Genomic DNA, 16,393 nt, shown 5'->3' on the forward strand with positions numbered 1-16,393 from the left:
CAACATCTCCTACCTTGTATTTCGGAGTTGGAGAGCGATGTTTGTCTGCCTGGACCTTGTATGTCCCTTTTGGGTTTTCCTGGTTTCTGTAAATGTTTTTCAAGGTTTGCTGTATGTGTCCTGACCTGGCTTGTACTTCGGGTACTTCTTGTGTAGCCGCTGGCTGTATCAAAGTGATGAAATGGGGATGGGAGCCATAGTTTCTGTAAAAAGGAGAGTACTGCGTAGATAGGTGTTAGCGCTGTTGTACCCAATCTCGGCTAGACATAGCAACCCCACCCATGCATCTGAATTCTTCTCTACGTAGCATCGCAAATATTGTTTGAGAGTTTGATTTAGTCTCTCGATTTCTCTGTCTGACTGTGGGTGAAAGCTAGTAGATTTGGATGTTTTCATGTGTAAAGAGGTACACCAGGGTTTCCAGAATTTTGCTGTGAACTGAGGGCCCCTGCCGGAAATGATATTGGCTAGAAGTCCATGTAGCCTGATTACGTGTATCAGTAAAAGTTTAGCTAGTTGTTCAGAAGAGGGTTCTTTAGCACAAGCAATGAAATGCCCCATCTTTGTGAGACTATCTAAGGATAGCCGTACATCCTTGATTTTTTAGTCTCCCATGGTACCATAGGCGTAGGTGAAGGTTGTAACAGCTCTTGGGGTTTTTATGATCTGTCTTTGCTCTCACACATATCTAGCAGCGGTGTTGTTTAAGATGATGTCTCTTCCCAGATTCTTATATGCCATTCAGAACACGCTGGATCTGGTTCCAGCTGGTTACTTCTGTGAAATCGAGGGCCTCCAGAGGAAATTGGTCTGGGGCGGGCGGCCGCGCATAGCGCTGGCGAAATTGACTTTGCCCTGATATGACGGTGGTATCGCGTTGCCTGACGTCAAGCGCTTTTATTGGGCGTCCCAGTTGAGTGCTATCAACCACGCCATGTATGGTCCTGTTCCTAATCCCGCTTACGATATGGATAGGTGGCAACTGCCGGGAGGTGATTATAATAGAGCGCTTTATTCCAAGATCAACAGGAGGTGTTTGACGGGCCCCACTGCGGTGGCGATACGTGTATGGGATAGTGCAACATCGGCTACGGGCTGGACTGGTAAACTTACTAGGGCGACTCCTTTATATGCATCTGAGAGATTGGGTGGATTGTGGTCTTCGAAGGGATTCGATAGATGGGACCTTATCGGTATTAGCAAAGTAGGGGATCTTTGGGCCACTAATAGAGTCAAAACGTTTGCCGAGCTGCAACGGGAATACGAGCTAAGTGATAGAGAGCACTTCCGATATCTTCAGCTCCGCCACGCGCTCGACTCGGTCTTCCCTGCCAGTACCTTGATCCCTGAATCATCTCCCTTGGAGGATAGAGTGCTGGATGGGCATGTTCCTGACAGCACTATTTCCCTCATATATAAAAAACGTATTAATACCCGTTCGGACCTTCTTATACAGCTGCGTAAGGCATGGACTGATGACGGGCTGGAATTAGATGATGAGGACTGGCAGGCTGCAATATCCTCCCCAAGGGAAGTCGCTATTCCGGCGCGTCTCCGACTGGTGCAACTAAAGATTCTTCATCGCATCTATGTCACGGGTCCACGGTTGATGCATATGGGCTATTCTGTGGATGGGTTATGTCGACGTGGTTGTGGCTTGCTTGCTACATTCCTCCATATTTTATGGGAATGCCCGATGGTAGTGATATTCTGGAATCGTGTGCATGCGGTGATGAGAGATGTGACGGGCGTCGGGCTACTTCCTGAGGCCCGACGCTGCTTGCTGAATGTCTGGGAACCAAATGACTGCACCGTTGCTCAGGTTCAATGGGTCACGCTGGGGTATGTCATTGCAAAAAGGGACATTGCTCAACTCTGGGGATCTACTAGGGCACCACTGGTTTCGGCATGGGAGGAGAACATGGATTGGTGCATGTTTCGAGAAAAAATCGTGTACATCTCCCGAGGTAGACCCAGGAAGTGGGATAGGATTTGGGGTCAGTGGAACTCGTATCGTGGAGAGATTTGTGACCCTCCCCTTGTTGAACCCCCTGATACTACGGACTCTCCTTGACTTCGACGTTCCAGCATTTTGCTTTTCGGTTCTTTGTATAGTATTGCTCGCCCTTGGTCCCCGCTCCCCACCTCCATGATTTCCTGAAGCTTGCTTTTCATTGTCAATTCAATTTCAATTCAGTTAATTTATATAGCGCGCTACATACCCATAGGGTCTCAAGGCGCTTAGAGAAGGGTGGGGAATTACTTGTCGAATATCCAGGTTTTAAGTTGCTTTCTGAATGTTAGGTGGTTCTGAGTGAGGCGAAGGTGAATGGGAAGTGAGTTCCAGGTTTTTGCCGCCAGGTGGGAGAAGGATCTTCCTCCCATGGTGGTTTTGTTGATGCGAGGTACAGCAGCAAGGGCTTGGTGGGAGGAACGTAGCAGGCGAGAGGGGGTGTAGAAGGAAAGTCGTGAGTTGAGGCATTCGGGTCCAAGTTCGTAAAGTGCTTTGTGTGCGTGGGTTAGAAGGCGAAAGGTTATCCTCTTATTGACGGGGAGCCAGTGGAGGTTTTTCAGGTGACCAGAAATGTGGTCTTTACGCGGGATGTCTAGTATGAGTCTGGCTGATGCGTTGGAGTTTTTTCTGAAGTTTTGCGGTGGTACCGGCATATAGTGTGTTTCCGTAGTCCAGGCGGCTTGTCACCAGTGCGTGGGTGACCGTTTTTCTAGTTTCGGTGGGGATCCAGCGAAATGTTTTTTTGAGCATGCGAAGAATGTTGAAGCAGGATGATGAAACGGTGTTGACTTGTCTGGTCATCGAGAGTGAGGAGTCCAGAATGACGCCCAGGTTCCGTGCGTGGTCTGTCGGGATGGGTGCTTTTCCAAGGGACTCTGGCCACCACGAGTCGTCCCAGGCGGAGGGGGAGGTGCCTAAGATAAGGACTTCTGTTTTGTCGGAGTTCAGTTTCAGACAGCTCTGCTTCATCCACTCGGCTACTTCTCTCATTCCTTTATGTAGGTTGGTTTTGGCGGTGTTAGGGTCTTTGGTGAGTGAGAGGATCAGTTGAGTGTCATCAGCGTAGGAGATGATGTTGAGGTTATGTTGGTGGGCGATGGCCGCAAGGGGGCTCATGTATACGTTGAAGAGGGTAGGACTAAGTGAGGATCCCTGTGGCACGCCGCAAATGATTTCAGTGGCCTCAGATTTGAATGGTGGGAGGCGGACTCTCTGGGTTCTTCCGGAAAGGAACGAGGTGATCCATTCCAGTGCTTTTCCTTGGATTCCGATGTTTCTGAGGCGTTGTAGCAGGGTGCTATGACAGACTGTGTTGAAGGCTGCGGAGAGGTTGAGGAGGATGAGGGCGACTGTGTCTCCATTGTCCAGAAGAGTTCGTATGTCGTCTGTTGCTGCGATGAGTGCGGTCTCAGTGCTGTGTTTGGCTCGGAAGCCGGACTGAGAGGAGTCGAGGGATTTGTTGGTTTCGAGGAAGGCGGCGAGCTGGTTGTTGACAGCTTTCTCGATGACCTTGGCCGGGAATGGAAGGAGCGAGATGGGGCGGTAGTTTTTGAGTTCGGTGGGGTCAGCTGTGGTTTTTTTTAGAAGGGCGCTGAGTTCGGCGTGTTTCCAGCTGTCCGGGAAGGTGGCGGAGTTGAGGGAGCAGTTGATGACATCTTGGAGGTGTGGTGCAATGATGGAGTCTGCTTTGTTGAAGATGTGGTGAGGGCATGGGTCTGTGGGGGATCCAGAGTGGATGGAGTTCATCAGGCGGATGGTGTCCTCAATGGAGATTGTGTTCCAGTCATTAAGGATGCTCAGGGGGGGTGACGGTATGGCAGAAGGTTGGGTGGGTTGGTCTCTGGGTTGGTTGTTGAAGCTGTTGTGGATGTCTGCGATTTTGTCGTGAAAGAACGAAGCTAGGGAGTCGCAAAGGGCTTGAGAGGGGGTGATGTCGTTGGAGTTGGCATTGGGGTTGGTAAACTCTTTGACGATGTTGAATAATTCTTTGCTGTTGTGGGCGTTGTTGTCAAGTCGGTCTTTGAAAGCGGCTTTCTTGGCAGTCCGGATCAGTTGGTGGTGTATGCGGATGGCAATTTTGAAGGTGTCCTTGGTGCTGGTGTTTGGGTCTTTTTTCCAGGCCTTCTCAAGGGAGCGACACAGTTTCTTGGATTTCTTGAGATCATCGTTGAACCAGGGGGCGCTTTTGCTGCCTATTTTGATTTGACGTTTTTTCAGGGGAGCTAGGTTGTCGGCGCTGTTGGTTAGCCATTGAGTGAGGTTAATGGCTGCTTGGTTGAGGTTCGAAGAATGGGCAGGGGGGTTTTGAAGAAGCGATGAGGAGATCTGGTCGGAGGTGATTTTGTTCCAGTTTCTTAGCAGAGTAGGTTGAGGGTGGTTGTGGGTTGTGGTCTTTTTGTAGATAAAGTGAACGCAACTGTGGTCCGTCCAATGGAGAGCTGTGGTGTGACTGAAGGAGATATGTTTGCTGGAGGTGAAGATAGGGTCGAGTGTGTGGCCTGCATAGTGAGTGGGGGAGTTGACAAGTTGTTTGAGGCCGAGGTTGGCGAGATTGTCCAGAAGGGCGGTGGTGTTGCTGTCGTTGCTTTTTTCCAGGTGAAAATTGAGGTCTCCCAATAGAATGTAGTCCTCGGAAGGGAGGGCGTGTGGGGTGATAAAGTCAGTGATGTCTTCACTGAATTGTGCACGGGGTCCTGGTGGCCTGTAGAGGAGGGTGCCTCTGAGTGTGGTCTTGGGGTCGGTGTGGATCTGGAAGTGAAGGTGCTCGGCACTAGCGAGGTTGACGTCTGAGCTGGTTGAGATGCGGATGGAGTTCTTATGGACTATGGCAATGCCTCCTCCTGTTTGCTTGGCGCGGTCTTTCCGGATGATCTTGTAGCCTTCCGGGATGGCAGTGGTGATGTCTGGGGCTGAGGAGGCGTTCATCCATGTTTCTGTTAGGAAGGCGACGTCCGGAGAGATGGTGTCTAGTAGGTTCCAGAGGTCGATGGCGTGTCTGTGGACTGAGCGGGTGTTGAGCAGGATGCATTTAAGGTGGTTGGTGTCAGGTCTCTGTTTGGTGTTAGTGGATGGGGAGTTGGTCTTGGTGCCGTCATACTTGCAGGAGTTGCATGTGAAGGGTCCATGGGTGTGTCCAGGAGCGGCTTGGGCGCAGTTGGGGAGTCGGCCGGGGTTAAGGGCTAAGAGGGTGGAGGCGGCGTAGGTAATGCGGGTAGGGTGGGTGGTGCGGGGGCCAGGGGGTCTGGCGCTGGGCGCGGGCTTGGCGCGGACGGGCATAGACGGGCTTACCTTTGGCGCACCTTCGGCGCGGCCGCAGCGCATGGACGCTGCGCGTTGGGACATCTGTCATAAATGGAAGGTGGAGGGGGCGGAGCGTGGGAGGGGCAGCTGGGAGGCGGGGAGCGGGGAGGAGGCACGGTCCACGAGTGACCACACTCAAAATGGACGGAGTGGAAACGAAACTGGGACCTCAAAGGAGCAGACAAAATAAACACACAAACAGGCAATGCAGCGCAATATAGTATGTTAAGAAATGAAAACCAACGATACCAGGCGCTATGGTCGCTTCTAGGCACTCAGCATATGCAGGCTGCTACCGATCGCGTTCACCCAGGCAGGCACAGGGTGTCAGGCGCAGTAAGTGGGGCAGGCAAGCGGCAGTATGGGCGAGCTCTGCACAGAGAGCAATCAGGTGAGCAATCAGCCAGGAGATCGTGGCGGGGAGCGTGGGGGAGCGACCGCTAAGGAGGTAGTCCAGCTGGTCCAGCTTGTCTCCCCCATGCAACACGTAGCAGCTCTCATACTAATACTTTTGCCTCGACCTTTTTCTTGTGGGTTTTCTTTTTGTTGTTTGTATGTATTAAAATAAAAAACCTATTATTCATCCTCCTTTGCCAGATGCTCCCGACTTTATCCTGCTTCTACGCTGCCGGACCTTCGGGTTGTCGGCTGATTAGCTGTGTACTGATTTATTCTTGTTGATTTGCGTTACTGACCGGCCGTGATGGTTGTAGGTCTGTGTCTGTTCTCCTTTTACAACAATAAAGGTTTAAAAAAAAAAAAAAAAAGTATAACTTCCTTTTTATAGACCCTCATCTTTAATTTGAGCCTATAGCACTAGAAAGGGTCTCTTAATGCTATTATAACCTGCTATGGTGGGTTATAAGTATATATTAACCTTAATTGACAGACATGATACACAACAATTTCTATTATATCTTTAACAAGAGAAAGGAGGTTCTAACAAGAGTCTTTGTATTTTAAACTATTTTTATAATTATTTTGCCATTTAGGATTCAACAAAAAAAAAACAAAGAAGAAGGCATCTGAATTTAGATCCAACATAAAAAAAATATAATATAGTTTATCTAGTAAGAAACCAAATTGCTAGTCCTTGGACCCTGCACTCTGCACTCCAATTAAGACAATGCTTTCACATTTCATGCAGTATAATACAGTTTTCACATGCAGGGTGAGTAGGTCAGTGGTTAGATTGGCAGCAATTGCAGCAGAATGATCAGCACAAACTATATCCACAGACACAGTTAAAAAAATCATAGGAATCATGGTTTTCATTGTGGTCAGATACAAAATCTTTTCATGGAGACATCTAATCAGATTTTCAATCATTCTTTTTTTTTTTTAAGTTCCTCACGGTGTAGCCAACGTGTTTCGTCCCCTCGCGGGACTTCTTCAGGGCTCAGACACGTGAAAAAGGTCTTATTATAGTGTATTATCTCTGATGGGAGAATACATTTAATTCTTGTTCCGTTTAATAGATTTATCACTGGCAAGTTCAGAGCTTCAAAATATAAAGTTTTTGTCTCATCTTTTCACAGTATTTCAGGCCCGTGTCAGCCACTGCATCTTTTGTAAACCGTACTCGAGATAGACTGTCCCCCTCAAGTGGTCTCCAAGTATGATTGGCAGCAACATTAGCAAAAAGAAACTCCACCATGCTGGACATTGCACATCAGCAGATTAAATTGAGGCTCCCTCATCCGGTTGATGTCTCTTCTTTGCTTCATTCAGTTGAGTTGTGTACTGTTAGAACTGGGGGCCTCTAGTTGGCAGAGGTAGGTACCACTTTCCAAATAGGGACGTTTGCTTCTAGTCAGGGTAAGGAAGAAACCCTCTGAGATAACCCCTGCTCACCCTCTAGGTAGCTTGGGACTAGCAGTCAAGGCTAATCAGAAGGCAATGTGTAAAGTATTTATACCAACACTCACAGTAACACAGTGAAAACACCACAAACTGACTCCTGAACAGTTTAGAAAAATAAAGGTATTTAATCTAAACTACACAAGACCAAAACGACAAAAATCCAACATACACAGTTCAAGAATATGGTTTCAAAAGAGTTCTTAAGGTTTCGATAAAATAATCCACAGGTGCGTGAAAAGTTCACAGTTACGTCACGTTTTAGCCAACAGTACCTTTCGTTGCGACAAAGTTCCAAAAGCAGAAGCTGGTGCAGTGGAAAACAAGTGATGCGTTGCTCCTGAGACCCTGGGGAGGCGTTTGCGACAACCCCGCTGCAGTAGCGGGCGTGTTGCGACGAATCCGGTCTGTATGGGGAGGAAGGCCACTTGTAGGGATTCCGGTGTGTAGGTTCCGTAGGAAGTTTATTCTCGCAAAGGCACGATGCGACGATTCCGTAGGGGTTGCGACCACCTCTGGGGCGACGATGCGCGATCCAGCGGCGATCTCTCTCTCGCTGCTCCTCGATGCGATTGCTCTGCGACGATGTTCGCAGTGACGTGATGCGGTCCGCAAGCAAGCGGTGCGGCGATCCCACCCAGCGACGACAGGCTCTGCGACGACATTCGCAGCGATGGTAGTCTTCCCGCACCGGTCTGGTGCGTCCCGCAAACGAAGGATGCGACGTCTCTGGCAACAGGCGCTGCGACGATCTCGGCCTCCGTAGCGGCGGGAATTACCTCGCACTGTCGGGGATGCGCTCCGCAGCGGGCGATGCAACAACTTTTCTATGGCAAAGTCTTTAAAGGTTAGTTTCCAGCTTTCCAGCACAGGTACAACTTCCAGATGCATCACACATGGGCCACGCACTTCAGGAAGGACAGAACTCTCTTAGTAAAGCTCAGGGGAAGATGGGGGTGAAGTCTTTTGTGCCTGGGACTTCAAAACAGGGAGCCAGCTCTTCTCAGGCCCTTGGCGATTCCTTCAAGCATGGGGACACAGCACAAAGCAAAGTCCTTCCCCTCTCCTTGGCAGCAAAGCAACAGCAGGGCAATCCAGCAGAGCAACAGCTGGACAATCTTCCTTTTTCAGTTTCAGCTTTCTCCTTGGCAGAGGTTCCTTCTTGATTCCAGGATGATCTAATTTTCTGTTGTCAGGGGTCCTGTACTTATACCCCTAAAAGTCTTTGATCTCTATGTGCAAGTGGGCCCTGAGCCCGGTCTGAACCAGTTCTGGGTGTTCCTTGAGCACTTTGTTTTCCTGGCTTCTCCTTTCCTTTCAGAGTGAGGGGCAGGGTCATCAGCCACCCAGCAGGAGGTGGAGCCAGCATTGTGGAAGGCAGGCACAGCCCTATTCAGGCCCAGGTGCTATCTCCTCCCACCACTCAAGTTGCAAATGCAGTCATTCAGCCTAAGGCTGACTCAGCCAGCCTCCTGGGGAATCCCCAGCGCCTGTCACTCTCAAACCAGACAGTCAATACACAAAGAGGCCAAGGCACACAGGAAGGTCAGACAAGAGAACACCAACTTTCTAAAAGTGCTGTTCTCAAACACAGGATTCAAAAACAACCTTTCCTAAAAGATGTGTTATTAAATTACGAGTTAAGGGATACTAGACTCTTATGTCCTATCTTGTTCCTATGGGAAGATATGCTGGTAGCCACTGTAGCCAGCATCCCCCATGATAGCCTATGAAGTAAGATAGCCTTGCAGCAGTGAAAAACGAAAATGGCTGTAATTCACTACCAGAGCATGTCACCTGCACAAGTACATGCTCTACCATTCACATACACTGCACCCTGCCCAAGGGGGTACCCTGGGCCTTCTGTAGGGGTGACCAATGTGCATGAAAAGGGAAGGGTTAGGCCTGGTCGGTGGGGACACCGACCAGGAGGACATGGCAGTTCACAGACTGCACACAGGCACTGCGGTGGCAGGCCTGAGACACCATTTTGGGGCTACTCATGTGGGTGCCACAATCAGTGCTACAGGCCCACTAGTAGCATTTGTCATCACCAGCCCTGGCACACTCTTTGCACTTTACTAGGGACATCTTGGTGATAAAAATATGCCAATAATGTACATCCAATCATCATAACAATTTACACAGGGACCACTTACACTCTGGCACTGATTAGCAGTGGCAGAGTGTCCAAAGCATCTAAACCAGCAAAAACGAAATCCAGCACAGCATCAAAAATACAGGAGGTAGAGGCCAAAAAGACAGGTGAAACCACGCCAAAGATGCCAGGTCTAACATGTACCAAGCATTAAGATGCTTAAACATTCCTGACTTTGCAAAAGAGTGCCTTTATCCTGTGCAACTGGAAAACGCCCAGTGGCAGTGCTTGCAGGTGACCAACTTTGCACAAAAAAAGCCAGCAAAGAGTGGAGGGGTGTTAATGCTGTGAAATGCCACTAACTAATAACAAAAAGAGGGTATAAACTTCTTGAGAATACTTCAAAACTATAATGATAGCTAATGAGATGTAGTTTTACTGTGAGTCAGAGGTACTGCAGTACCATTTTCAGGTACTGCGACACCTGAAGAAGCAGTAAGCTTAATGAAGAATGCAATAGATGTTGGCCTTTTGTGCCTGTGAGAAAACTTGCAGGTTCAAACTTAGAATTGAATGAGACATGTTCAGAAAGCATACATAAAGCCCCTCAGCACTCCCAAGGTGCACACTACTTGATCATTGGTTATCTAGTTACTGCAGAAGTACCACAGTACTTATGAAACATCAAAAAAATGAAAGCAGACCCCTGACTGATAACTTTGGAAACACTGATAAAAGAATGTGAGTCAAATGCTTAATAAACTCTAACCTACTATGAGAGCTAAATGTTGGCTTTGTGTGCCCAATGTAGTACTATAATGTGTTGTCCTCATATGGCGGCAGAAGTGCAATGAGTCTTGCTGTTGGTAGCAGAGTAATGACACAATTTACATAGATATAACAGGGTAGTTTACGGAGAGTTGTGTCTCTTAAAAGGGCCAACTTAGTCATATATCTGCAGCTTATTATGGTCTACCAAATGGGGAAAGGTTTTAATGTGTAAAAACATCTAGAGACTTTGCTTCTTGTGTTGTACATGGTTATTGCAGTAAATGACCAAGCAAAAGCCAAACTCAAAGTGAAGTAACTTATCCTTGCTTTGTAAGACATCCACAGGAAAGATTATAGGCAAACAGTATAGTCAGGCATAGGCATTGAGGTTGGAAAGTTTGCATTCTGGGACTGCAGTAAGCTCACTATTTGCTTTTAACCTTAACGTTGCGTTTAACACTGAAATCGCCTACATACCCTGTTTTTACTTTGTTTTTTTTACAAGTTATACTGTTTTAGCGGGTGAACTTTGTTTTGCTACACTTACCCGTTCTCGCATTCCTGCCCCCTCTGGCCCTGGTCCACCGCAACCGTTGGCTGATTGAGTGGAGGGCGGAGCTACCACACACACTAGTCTTCAGGATTACACTATTTAGGCAGTCGATGGCCTGGACGCACGCAGTGGGCATGCCGATGGTGGGCCTGGCTCAGGCCAAGGGCCAAAACCCCTGGCATTTCGAGCCCTCCTCAGTGATCTGTGAGAGTACTTCTCCCACACCATGCTCTGAAGCGTCTGTCTGCACTATGAACTCACTGGAGAAATCAGGTACCTTGAGCACCGGTGCTGTGCACATGGCAGTCTTCAGGGTATCAAAAGCAGTCGGGCAGACTTCGGTCCAGTTCACTCTTTTGGGCTGCTTCTTAGAATTCAGTTCTGTCAAGGGGGCAACGATGGTGCCATATCCCTTGACAAACCGTCTGTAATACCCGGTGAGACCTAAAAAAGGCTCTCACCTATGTCTGGGTCTTGGGGGGCTCCCAAGCCAGAATGGTATCAATCTTTGCCTGTAGGGGCGCCACCTGGCCGCTCCCCACCTGGTGTCCCACATACACCACAGATCCCTGCCCTATCTGGCACTTGCTGGCCTTGATAGTGAGGCCTGCCCTTTGCAGAGCCTTCAACACTTCACAGAGGTGTTGCAAGTGTTCCTCCCACGTGGAGCTGAACGCAGCAATGTCATCCAGGTATGCGGCGCTGAATTCCTCCAGCCCAGTCAGTACCTGGTTAACCAGTCTCTGGAAGGTGGCAGGGGCATTCTTCAACCCAAAGGGCATGACTTGGAACTGGAAGTGCCCCTCTGGTGTTGAGAATGCAGACCTCTCTTTGGCCCCATCAGTTAAGGCAATCTGCCAGTACCCAGATGTTAAATCAAACATACTGAGGTACTGGGCAACTCCCAACCGATCCACGAGCTCATCAGCTCTGGGGATGGGGTGTGTGTCAGTCTTCGTGACCACATTGAGCCCACGGTAGTCCACGCAAAACCTGAGTTCTGGAGTGGCACTGGGCGCAGCAGATTTTGGCACTAAGACCACTGGGCTAGCCCAGGGGCTGCTGGAGGGCTCAATCACCCCTAGCGCCAACCTCTTGGTAACCTATTCCTTGATGCTGGCCTTGACCTTGTCAGCTACCCTGTAAAATTTCTGTTTTACAGGTAAACAATCTCTAGTGTGCACATCAAGGACGCACCAATTGGTGATACCTGGGGTCAGGGAGAACAGGGGGGCAAACTGACCCAGCACTTGGCGACAGTCCCTCTGCTGCTCTGGGGTCTGGGTGGGCGAGAGGACCACACCATCCACTGACCCGTCTTGCGCCTTAGCTGCCAGGAGGTCAGGGAGAGGATCCACTATCCTCTTCCCCTCCAGCATCTGTAGCCATGAGCATTGTCACTTCAGGCCTCTCAAAGTGTGGTTTGAGGCAGTTCACGTGCAAGACTCTCAGGGGTTGCTTGCCTGGGGGTCCTCAAGTTAACCAGGTAGGTTACTTCACTCTTCCTTCCCACCACCTCATAGGGCCCAGTCCACTTGTCCTGGAGCGCACAAGGCTCCACTGGCGCCATTACCCACACTTTCTGCCCAGGTTGAAATTCGACCAGAGTGGTATTCTGGTTGTACCATCTTTTCATTTCTTCCTGGCTAGCTTCCAGGTTCTCCTGAGCGAGCTTCCTGAAGCATTGTGTCTGGTTGCGGATGGCCAACACATAGCTGAACACATCCTGGGGGGTTTTCCCATGGGATTTCTCCCACCCCTCCTTCACCAGTGTGAGAGGTCCTCTAACAGGGTGGCCATACAGGAGTTCAAAGGGACTGAACCCTATGGACTTCTGAGGCACCTCCCTGTAGGCAAACAGCAGGCATGGTAACAAGACGTCCCACTTCCGTCTCATGGGCTCTTCTAGGCCCATAATCATACCCTTCAGGGTGCGGTTGAACCTTTCAACCAACCCATTTCCTTGAGGGTGGTGAGGAGTGGTGAACTTATAAGTTACTCCACACTCCTCCCACAGAGACTTCATGTACCTAGAGATGAAGTTGGTACCCCGGTCGGAGACCAGCTCTCTGGGGAACCCCACACGGGAAAAGATCCTCATCAGTGCACGGCCCACCACGGGTGCTGTGATTGTCCTGAAAGGGACTGCTTCCGGGTACCGGATGGCAGGCTCCACCAAGACCAGGATGAACCTGTTTCCTAAGCCTGTCTTGGGGTCCAGGGGCCCCATGATGTTGATGCCCACCCGCTCGAAGGGGGTGCTCACCAGAGGAAAGGGTTGGAGGGGTGCCTTGCACTTCACTCCAGTCTTGCCACTGGCCTGACATCTTTGGCAAGACCTACAAAAGGAACCAACGTGCTTCCTCATCTGGGGCCAGTGGAAGTGGGTGACAAGCCGGTTTAGGGTCTTGTCTTGCCCCAGATGTCCTGCGAGAGGCACGCCATGAGCCAGACCCATTAGGAAGTTCCTGAAGCGTGCGGGTACCACCAGCACACGAGCTGCACCGGGCTCTGCAAACTTAGGCTCGCTATATAACAAGTCATCTTCCCAGTAGATGAAGTGATCTCTGGCTACTCCACCTGCTGCCTGGTCTGCAGCCTGTTGCCACATACCCACGAGAGAAGGGCACTCTTTCTGTTCCTTGCAGAATTCCTCCCTGGAGGGCCCACCTTCTTGCTGCCAATGGGTCAGCTCAGGTAGGTCGCCCAGTTCGGCCACCTGTTCTCCTGTAGGTTCCAGGGCATCCCCCTCAGGGTCTGCTTCCTCCTGGACTTTGGGAACGGCTGGGGCTGGTTTCCCACACCCTCTGCCCCTTCCTCTCCTGGCAGGTCTCTGGGCCACTGTTTCAGGCTCCAGTTCTGCTGAATCACCCCCACTGGCTGCCATAGCACGCGTGGTCACACAGATCCACGCAGGCAACCCTAACATCTCCAAATGAGTTCGGTGTTCTACATCCTTCCATGGAGAACTCTCCAGGTCATTACCTAGCAGACAGTCTACAGGCAAGGCATCACTGACAACAACTTCCAAAAGACCAGAGACTCCCCCCCACTCAAAGGGAACACGTGCCACTTTGCAGAGGCGCACTGAACTGTCAGCTGCTACTATGGGGCAGAGTACATTGGGGATACACTGCTCTTCAGACACCCACTGACACCTCATGGATGTCACGCTGGCCCCTGTGTCTCTCAGAGCCTGTATCTCCCTCCCATTGATGCTCACCTTCTGCCCATATTTCTTAGTGTTCAGGGGCAGTAAGGTTTCCTGGACCATCTCTTGGTCTCCTAAAGAGACAAGGGACATAACTGCTAGCCCCTCCTCCCCACTAGAAATCAAATCCCCTCCCAAAGCTACACTTGCGAACCCTGGGGCTGGAGCACCAGTGGGTGCCAGGGGTCTCTTGGGGCATCGGTTGATGACATGTCCCACCTCATTGCAGTGAAAGCAGGTAGGGGGACCTTTGTTGTCCCTGGGGTCCCTGTGGTCCCGCCTGCCCCTAGGGGGCCATGGCTGTCTAGGTCTGGGGGGTTGGGATTCCTTCTCCTGGGAACTATTTTGTGGCCCTTGCGAGGACTCCTTTTGGTTACCCTTGTCCCCCCCACTCTTCTGCTGGGGACCCTACCCACCTTTGGCTGTGGTACCCACAATTCCTCTGTGGACCCTGGTACCGGTCCAGCGGTCCGCCTCCTTAGCAAGCTCAATGGGGTCTGTCAGCTTGCTGTCTAAAAGATGCTGGTGCAGCTCTGGAACACAAAGACTACTCAAGTGCTCCCAACTAATTAAATGCAACAACCCCTTATAATCAGTTACTTTGCTGCCCTTCATCTAACCTTCCAGTGCACGCGAGTACAAATTCACACACTCCATCCAAGTCTCAGATTCTTTCTTCTTAGAATTTCTAAACTGCAGTCTGTACTGCTCTGGAGTAACCATACCTGAGACATAGGGCCTCCTTCATATTGGGGTAGGTCATGGCACCTGCTGATTCTAAGGGTTCTAGAGCACTCCTCCCAGAAGCCTCAAAATGTTTCCACAGGCCCGCCCCCCAATGCTGTTCAGGCACACCATTCATTCTCAATGCAATCTCATAGGAAGTAAACCAGGCATAAATATCCTCACTCCTATTGTAGTTCTGTACCAGATCCTTGTGAATTTATAATTTACCCCCATGCACTGGCTGTGCGCTGCCACCATTTGAACTGGCATCCACCTCCTTGGCTTTAAGATCCAGTTCTCTCATGCTCAACTCATTAGCCAAAAGCAATTTATTTTCCTCCAGGGCACAGGCATTTTTCTTGTCTTCCACTGCCCTTTCTTTCTCCATTTCCAACTGCTTCATTTTCAACTTCAAGACTTCTAAGTCATGTTCTCTCACTCTTTGATTCTCCTCTAACTCTTCCTGGGTGAAACCCCTACCAGAATGGTTACTGTCAGCCCTTGAGCCCACTCTGCTCACGCGCAGATCTTTGATTTGAAAACCATTCCCTGTATTCACATCATTTGGCTCTTGTGCCTCCCAATGGGCCTTCAAGATTCTCTGCAGCTCATCCTTCCTGTAGCCGCTCTTTATGGGGCACTCAAACTCGTGGCAGAATTTCCTAAGTTCATCAACTTTGTAGGAATACAAATCCTCAATGACAAATTCAAACTCTACTTCTGCCTCCTTACTGGGTGCCTTCCCATTCTCAGACATGATGCTTTGAAGAGTTACTCAAAAATAGAATAAAAAATCAAAAACAGTAGTATGTGGTGGCATAGTGGTCTGCACTCACTAGTGATGTACACCAATCACTGTGGGTCCAGTAAAAATACAATTTTAAATCCCCACCGCTGACCAACAATGTTAGAACTGGGGGTCTAGTTGGCAGAGATAGGTACCACTGTCCAAATAGGGACCCTTGCTTCTAGTCAGTGTAAGGAGGAAACCCTCTGAGATAACCCCTGCTCACCCTCTAGGTAGCTTGGCACGAGCATTCAAGGCTAATCAGAAGGCAATGTGTAAAGTATTTGTACCAACACTCACAGTAACACAGTGAAAACACCACAAACTGACTCCACAACAGTTTAGAAAATTAATGGTATTTAATCTAAACTACACAAGACCAAAACCACAAAAATCCAACATACACAGTTCAAGAATATGGTTTCAAAAGGGTTCTTAAGGTTGCGATAAAATAATCCATAGATGCGTGAAAAGTTCACAATTGCGTCACGTTTTAGCCAACAGTACCTTTAGTTGCGACAAAGTTCCAAAAGCAGAAGCTGGTGCGGTGGAAAACAAGTGATGCGTTGCTCCTGAGACCCTGGGGATGCGTTTGCGACAACCCCGCTGCAGCAGCGGGCGTGTTGCGACGAATCCTGTCTGTATGGGGAGGAAGGCCACTTGTAGGGATTCAGGTGAGTAGGTTACGCAGGAAGTTTGTTCTCACAAAGGCACGATGCGACAATCTCGTAGGGGCTGTGATGATCTCCGGGGTGACGATGAGCGATCCAGGGGCGATCTCTCTCTCGCTGCTCCTCGATGCGATGGCTCTGCAACGATGTTCGCAGCGATGGTAGTCTTCCCGCACCGGTCTGGTGCGTCCCGCAAATGAAGGATGCGACGGCTCTGGCAACAGGCGCTGCAACGATCTCGGCCTTCGTAGCGGGGGGAATTTCCTCACACTGTCGGGGATGCGCTCCGCAGCGGGCGATGCAACAACTTTTCTGTAGCAAAGTGTTTAACCACATGAATGCTACAGCAATTCATCCTCTATGCTGCAGATCCATTATTTCCATTGTTCATGACAAGCTCAG

The sequence above is a fragment of the Lissotriton helveticus genome, chromosome 6 (assembly GCF_964261635.1).
Source record: "Lissotriton helveticus chromosome 6, aLisHel1.1, whole genome shotgun sequence".
Taxonomy (NCBI): Eukaryota; Metazoa; Chordata; class Amphibia; order Caudata; family Salamandridae; genus Lissotriton; species Lissotriton helveticus.